The sequence below is a fragment of the Chiloscyllium plagiosum genome, chromosome 18, assembly GCF_004010195.1.
Source record: "Chiloscyllium plagiosum isolate BGI_BamShark_2017 chromosome 18, ASM401019v2, whole genome shotgun sequence".
Classification (NCBI taxonomy): Eukaryota; Metazoa; Chordata; class Chondrichthyes; order Orectolobiformes; family Hemiscylliidae; genus Chiloscyllium; species Chiloscyllium plagiosum.
Window position 1 is genome coordinate 1,031,449 of NC_057727.1, and position 5,868 is coordinate 1,037,316.

The following is a 5,868-nucleotide window of genomic DNA, read 5'->3' on the forward strand; positions in this document are numbered from 1 at the left end:
GCAACATGACCTCCCAATTCCTGTACTCAATACTCTGACCAATAAAGGAAAGCAGACCAAACGTCTTCTTCACTATCCTATCTACATGCGACTCCACTTTCAAGGAGCTATGAACCTGCACTCCAAGGTCTCTTTGTTCAGCAACACTCCCTAGGACCTTATCATTATGTGTATAAGTCCTGCTAAGATTTGGTTTCCCAAAATGCAGCAGCTCGCATTTATCTGAATTAAACTCCATCTGCTACTTCTCAGCCCCTTGGCCCATCTGGTCCAGATCCTGTTGTAATCTGAGGTATCCCTCTTCGCTATCCACTACACCTCCTATTTTGGTGTCACCTGCAAACTTGCTAACTAATACCTCTTATGCTCACATCCAAATCATTTATATAAATGATGAAAAGTAGTGGACCCAGCACCGATCCTTGTGGCACTCCACTGGTCACAGGCCTCCAGTCTGAAAAACAACCCTCCACCACCACCCTCTGTCTTCTACCTTTGAGCCAGTTCTGTATCCAAATGGCTAGTTCTCCCTGTATTCCATGAGATCTAACCTTGCTAACCAGTCTCCAATGAGGAAACTTGTCGAACGTCTTACTGAAGTCCATATAGATCACGTCTACCGCTCTGCCCTCATTAATCCTCTTTGTTACTTTTTCAAAAAACTCAATAAAGCTCATGAGATATAACTTCCCACACACAAGGTCATGCTGACTATCCCTAATCAGTCCTTGCTTTTCCAAATGCATGTAAATCCTGTCCATCAGGATTCCCTCCAACAACTTGCCTACAACCGACATCAGGCTCACCGGTCTATAACTCCTTGGCTTTTTCTTACCACTTTCCTTAAATAGTGGTTTATGAAATTGGGTTTATGAAATTGGTTCGAGGAATGAGTTTTTGTGGTCACGAGGATATATTGGAGAAGGTGCAGCTGTTCTTGTTGGAGAGAAGGTTAAGATGAGATCTGATCGAGGTTTTCACAATCATAAAAGAGCTGTTTAAAGTGGATAGGCCGAAACTGTTTCCATTGGGCGGCACAGTAGTTAGCACTGCTGCCTCACAGCGCCAGAGACCCAGGTCCAATTCCCGCCTCAGGCAACTGTCTGTGTGGAGTTTGCACATTCTCCCCGTGTCTGTGTGGGTTTCCTCCGGGTGCTCCGGTTTCCTCCCACAGTCCAAAGATGTGCATGTTAGGTGAATTAGCCATGCTCAATTGCCCGTAGTGTTAGGTGTAGGGGAATGGGTCTGGATGGGTTGCTCTTCGGAGGGTCGGTGTGGACTTGTTGGGCCCAAGTTTCCACACTGTAAGTAATCTAATCTAATCTAATCTAATTTATAAAAAGATTGAGAACCAGAGGAACAGTTGTAAGGTGGCAAAAGAAGGTAACCAAATAAGTACTTCTTTAATCACACAGTGAGTTGTTAGGATCTGGACTGAAGTGACTGAAAAGGAGGTGGCGGAAGGTTGAATTGAAATGTCTAAGAGAGAAATTAGTGATTAGTTAAATAGAAACAAGGGGCAGGGAAACATGGAAGAGGATGGAGAAGGATACTCAGTCAAAATATTCAGAGAGCCAGGAAAGACATGATGGGCTGGATGGTCTCCTTATACACTGTAATAAACCTGCGATCCTGTGACTATTACCCCATTGATCACTTTAGAAACCCCTCAAAATTAGTTAATATTTTCTGAGGTTGATGAAAGGGAGGGGGTGAGTTTCACATCCTCCTGAGCCGAAACTCCTGATCAATTTGAAAGTCAGATCATTTGTGAGCACACATCAAATTGCTCTGTTTCTCATCTCATCCTGAAAAACTTTATTCTATGTCGGAGATTGGCAACGGTGAGTGACTGACTCTGAATATTGTGTCGAGGCCTGAGGGCTGGAATATTTCAGTTTCCATCATGTCATGTTGGAATGTGAATGGGACTGTTATCCAACACAGCAGCACAAGGCATGGGGTAGGTGGGGGGTGAAGACTTCACTGAGATGCACTGCCCCATGATTGAAGTGTTTTCATTGTCCAGGTGCACCACAAATTACAGCTGCCAATGAGAGACAAAGGTATGTTCATTGACATGGAGCCACATTGCTGAGTGAACTGAATTTAGGAGCGAAACGCCAGGCTTCCGAACTCCATATCAACATTCGCGACAAAGCCCATGGTTAGAGTCACAATCCCTGGCACCAGTGTAACCAGTTCCTGATGCCAGTGGCCCAGGGTTGGTCACACAGCCACTTGGAATCTAACTGATAGAGAGAGTCTCCAACAACATGAACAGAAATCACACAATATTCCATTTTTATATATCCTTTCGTGACCTTAGAACTTCCGAAACAATGATGCTGTTTGTTCAAATGGTTTACGTGCCATTTCAACGTCATGAAACAGGGCAACCATCTCTGCACAGAGCAAGATCCCACAACTAGTAACCGGAAGGTGAGGTACATGCCTTGTGATATTATCAACACAGTGAAGTCAAAGACCCGAGTGATATTCTGGGCAGTGGGAGTGAATCATGTTATTGCAGATGGTGGAATTTCAGAGTCAAACAATCTGCATCAGAAATATACGTCAGGGTACAGAACAGCTGTCTGCACCTCGTCTGGCCTAGAGGTGACTCCGGGCTAAGTGTAACTGTTCGACAGTGCAGGAATCCCTCAGCACTGACCCTCCGACAGTAGTGTGGCACTTCCTCAGCACTGACCCACCAACAGTGTGGCACTTCCTCAGCACTGACCCACCAACAGTGTGGCACTTCCTCAGCACTGACCCACCAACAGTGCGGCACTCCCTCAGCAGTGACACTCCGACAGTGCGGCACTCCCTCAGGTATCTACTTCAGTACCAGTCTATGTTTTGTGAATCAATGCAAGGGATTGGAGCCGCCCAGATTTCTATCCTGCGATGCCACTGGTGGGACTCCTGTCTCATTGCTGCAAATTGTCTGCAACAAAACAGTCAGGTGGCAAAATCATACAGTGACCTTGAGACATCTGTATACCCCATCGGGAGTTCAGGGATTGCTGTATACTCCATCGGGAGCTCAGGGATGGCTGTATAACCCGTAAGGAGCTCAGGGATTGCTGTGTACCCCACAGGGAGCTCAGGGATAGCTGTAGACCCCATGGAGAGTTCAGGGATTGCTATGCACCCCATGGGGAGCTCAGGGATTGCTGAGTACCCCGTCGGGAGCTCAGGGATTGCTGTGTAACCCGTAGGGAGCTCAGGGATTGCTGTATACCCTGTAGGGAGCTCAGGGATTGCTGTGTACCCCGTAGGGACCTCAGGGATTGCTGCATACCCCATAGGGAGCTAAGGGATTGCTGTATACCCCACAGGGAGCTCAGGGATTGCTGTATAACCCGTAAGGAGCTCAGGGATTGCTGTGTACCCCACAGGGAGCTCAGGGATTGCTGTGTACCCCACAGGGAGCTCAGGGATTGCTGTGTACCCCACAGGGAGCTCAGGGATTGCTGTATACCCCACAGGGAGCTCAGGGATTGCTGTGTACCCCGTAGGGAGCTCAGGGATTGCTGTAACCCCTGTAGGGAAGCTCAGGGATTGCTGTGTACCCCGTAGGGAGCTCAGGGATTGCTGTGTACCCTGTAGGGAGCTCAGGGATTGCTGTATACCCCACAGGGAGCTCGGGGATTGCTGTTTACCCCACAGGGAGCTCAGGGATTGCTGTACACCCCACAGGAAGCTCAGGGATTGCTGTATACCCCACAGGGAGCTCAGGGATTGCTGTATACCCCACAGGGAGCTCAGGGATTGCTTTATGCCCCACAGGGAGCTCAGGGATTGCTGTATACCCCATAGGGAGCTCAGGGATTGCTGTATACCCCATAGGGAGCTCAGGGATTGCTGTATACTCCATAGGGAGCTCAGGGATTGCTGAATACCCCACAGGGAGCTCAGGGATTGCTGTATACCCCATAGGGAGCTCAGGGGATGTCTTATTCCCGTAGGGAGCTCGGATACTGCTATGTACTCAAATGAGAGCTCAGAGAAGCAGCTCCAATCTCAACGCAATATGGAAGCATTCCGAACATAAAATTCAATAGAGTAGCATGCAAACTATTTGAAATATTCCCATTAGTGATCCCTGACTGCACACACCTTCAGATACTCGATTCTCACATCTGCACCTTGATTCCTGGAGTGTGTAATGATTAACCTCTAAAAGGAGCAGCAGATGAGTAAAATCAAAGCATGATAACTGAATGGAAAATTTAACATTGAACATTCCAGCGCAGTACAGGCCCTTCAGCCCTCGATTTTGCGCTGACCTGTGGAACTAATCTGAAGCCCATCTAACCTACACTATTCCATTCTCGCCCATATGCCTATCCAATGACCATTTAAATGCCCTTAAAGTTGGTGAGCCTATTACTGTTGCTACTCTCTACTACTACTCTCTGAGTAAAGAAACTCCCTCTGACATCTGTCCTATATCTATCACCTCTCAATTTAAAGCTATGTCCCTTGGGCTAGCCTTCACCATCCAAGGAAAAAGGCTCTTCCTGTCCACCCTATCTAACGCTCTGATTATCTCTATTAAGTCACCTCTCAACCTTCTTCTCTCTAACGAAAACAGCCTCAAACAGCCTTTCCTTGTAAGACCTTCCCTCCATACCAGGCAATATCCTGGTAAATCTCCTCTGAACCCTTTCCAAAGCTTCCACATCCTTCCTATAATGCAGTGACCAGAACTGTACACAATACTCCAAGTGCGGCCACACCAGAGTTTTGTACAACTTCTTTTCATTTATTTGTGTGCATCACTGACACGTCCTGAATTATTTGTGCATCCCGAATTGTCATTGAGCTGAGTGGCTCACTGAACCCTTTCAAAGTGTAGTTTAGTTTGAAGCACATTGCTGTAGGTCTGGAGTCACTTATAGGTCAGACCAGGTCAGGATGGCAGATTTCCTTCCCTGAAGGATATGAGTGAACCTGATGGATTATTTGTTTACAACAGTCAGTGGTTGCTTCTCCTGGCCCAGCATCACCGAGGCGCAGGATGATCAGCTGAAGAAAACAGAAAAGACACTCCTTCCTCTCACACCTTTTTCAACAACATGACATCACAAAGTGTCTTGCAGCCAATTTATGAAATCCAGCCATTGTGCTAATGTAGGGAATGCAGCAGCCAATGCATACACAGCTGTACAACTAATGACCAAGCATTCAGTTTTTAATGATGTCATTTAGAATCACAGTCATACTGCACGGAAAGAGACCCTTCGGTCCAACTCATCCCTACCAGCCGAGTTTCCCAAACTAAACCAGTCCCACTTGCCTGCATTGGCCCACATCCTTCTCAACCCTTTCCTATTCATGTACCTGGCCAAATGTCTTTTAAATGTTGCAACTGTATCTGAATCTACCACTTCCTCTTGCAGTTCATTCCGAACGTGGACCACCTCCTGTGTGAAAAAATTGCCCGTCAGGTCCCTTTTAAATCTTTCTCCTTTCACCTTAAAAATTATGCTCTCTAGTTTTGAACTCCTGCACCCCAGGGATAAGACCTTTTCTATTCACCTTATCTATGCCCCTCATGATTTTAGAAACCTCAATAAGGTCAAACCCAACCTCCTATGCTCCTGTGAAAAAATGTCCCAGCCAATCCAGCCTCTCCTTATAACTCAACCCTCCAGACCCAGCAACATCTTGGTAAATCTTTACTGAACTCTCTCCAATTTAATAATAGAACATAGAACATAGAACATAGAAGAATACAGTGCAGTACAGGCCCTTCGGCCCTCGATGTTGCGCCGATCCAAGCCCACCTAACCTACACTAGCCCACTATCCTCCATATGCCTATCCAATGCCCGCATAAATGCCCATAATGAGGGAG

General features: G+C 46.8%; 1 protein-coding gene across 1 annotated transcript in view; it reads right to left on the reverse strand.

Annotated features, from left to right (window-relative positions):
* The window catches only part of LOC122559231 (laminin subunit beta-2-like), a 166,522-nt gene that overhangs the window by 143,518 nt on the left and 17,136 nt on the right, over positions 1-5,868 (reverse strand). The gene's annotated exons all lie outside the window — the stretch shown is intronic.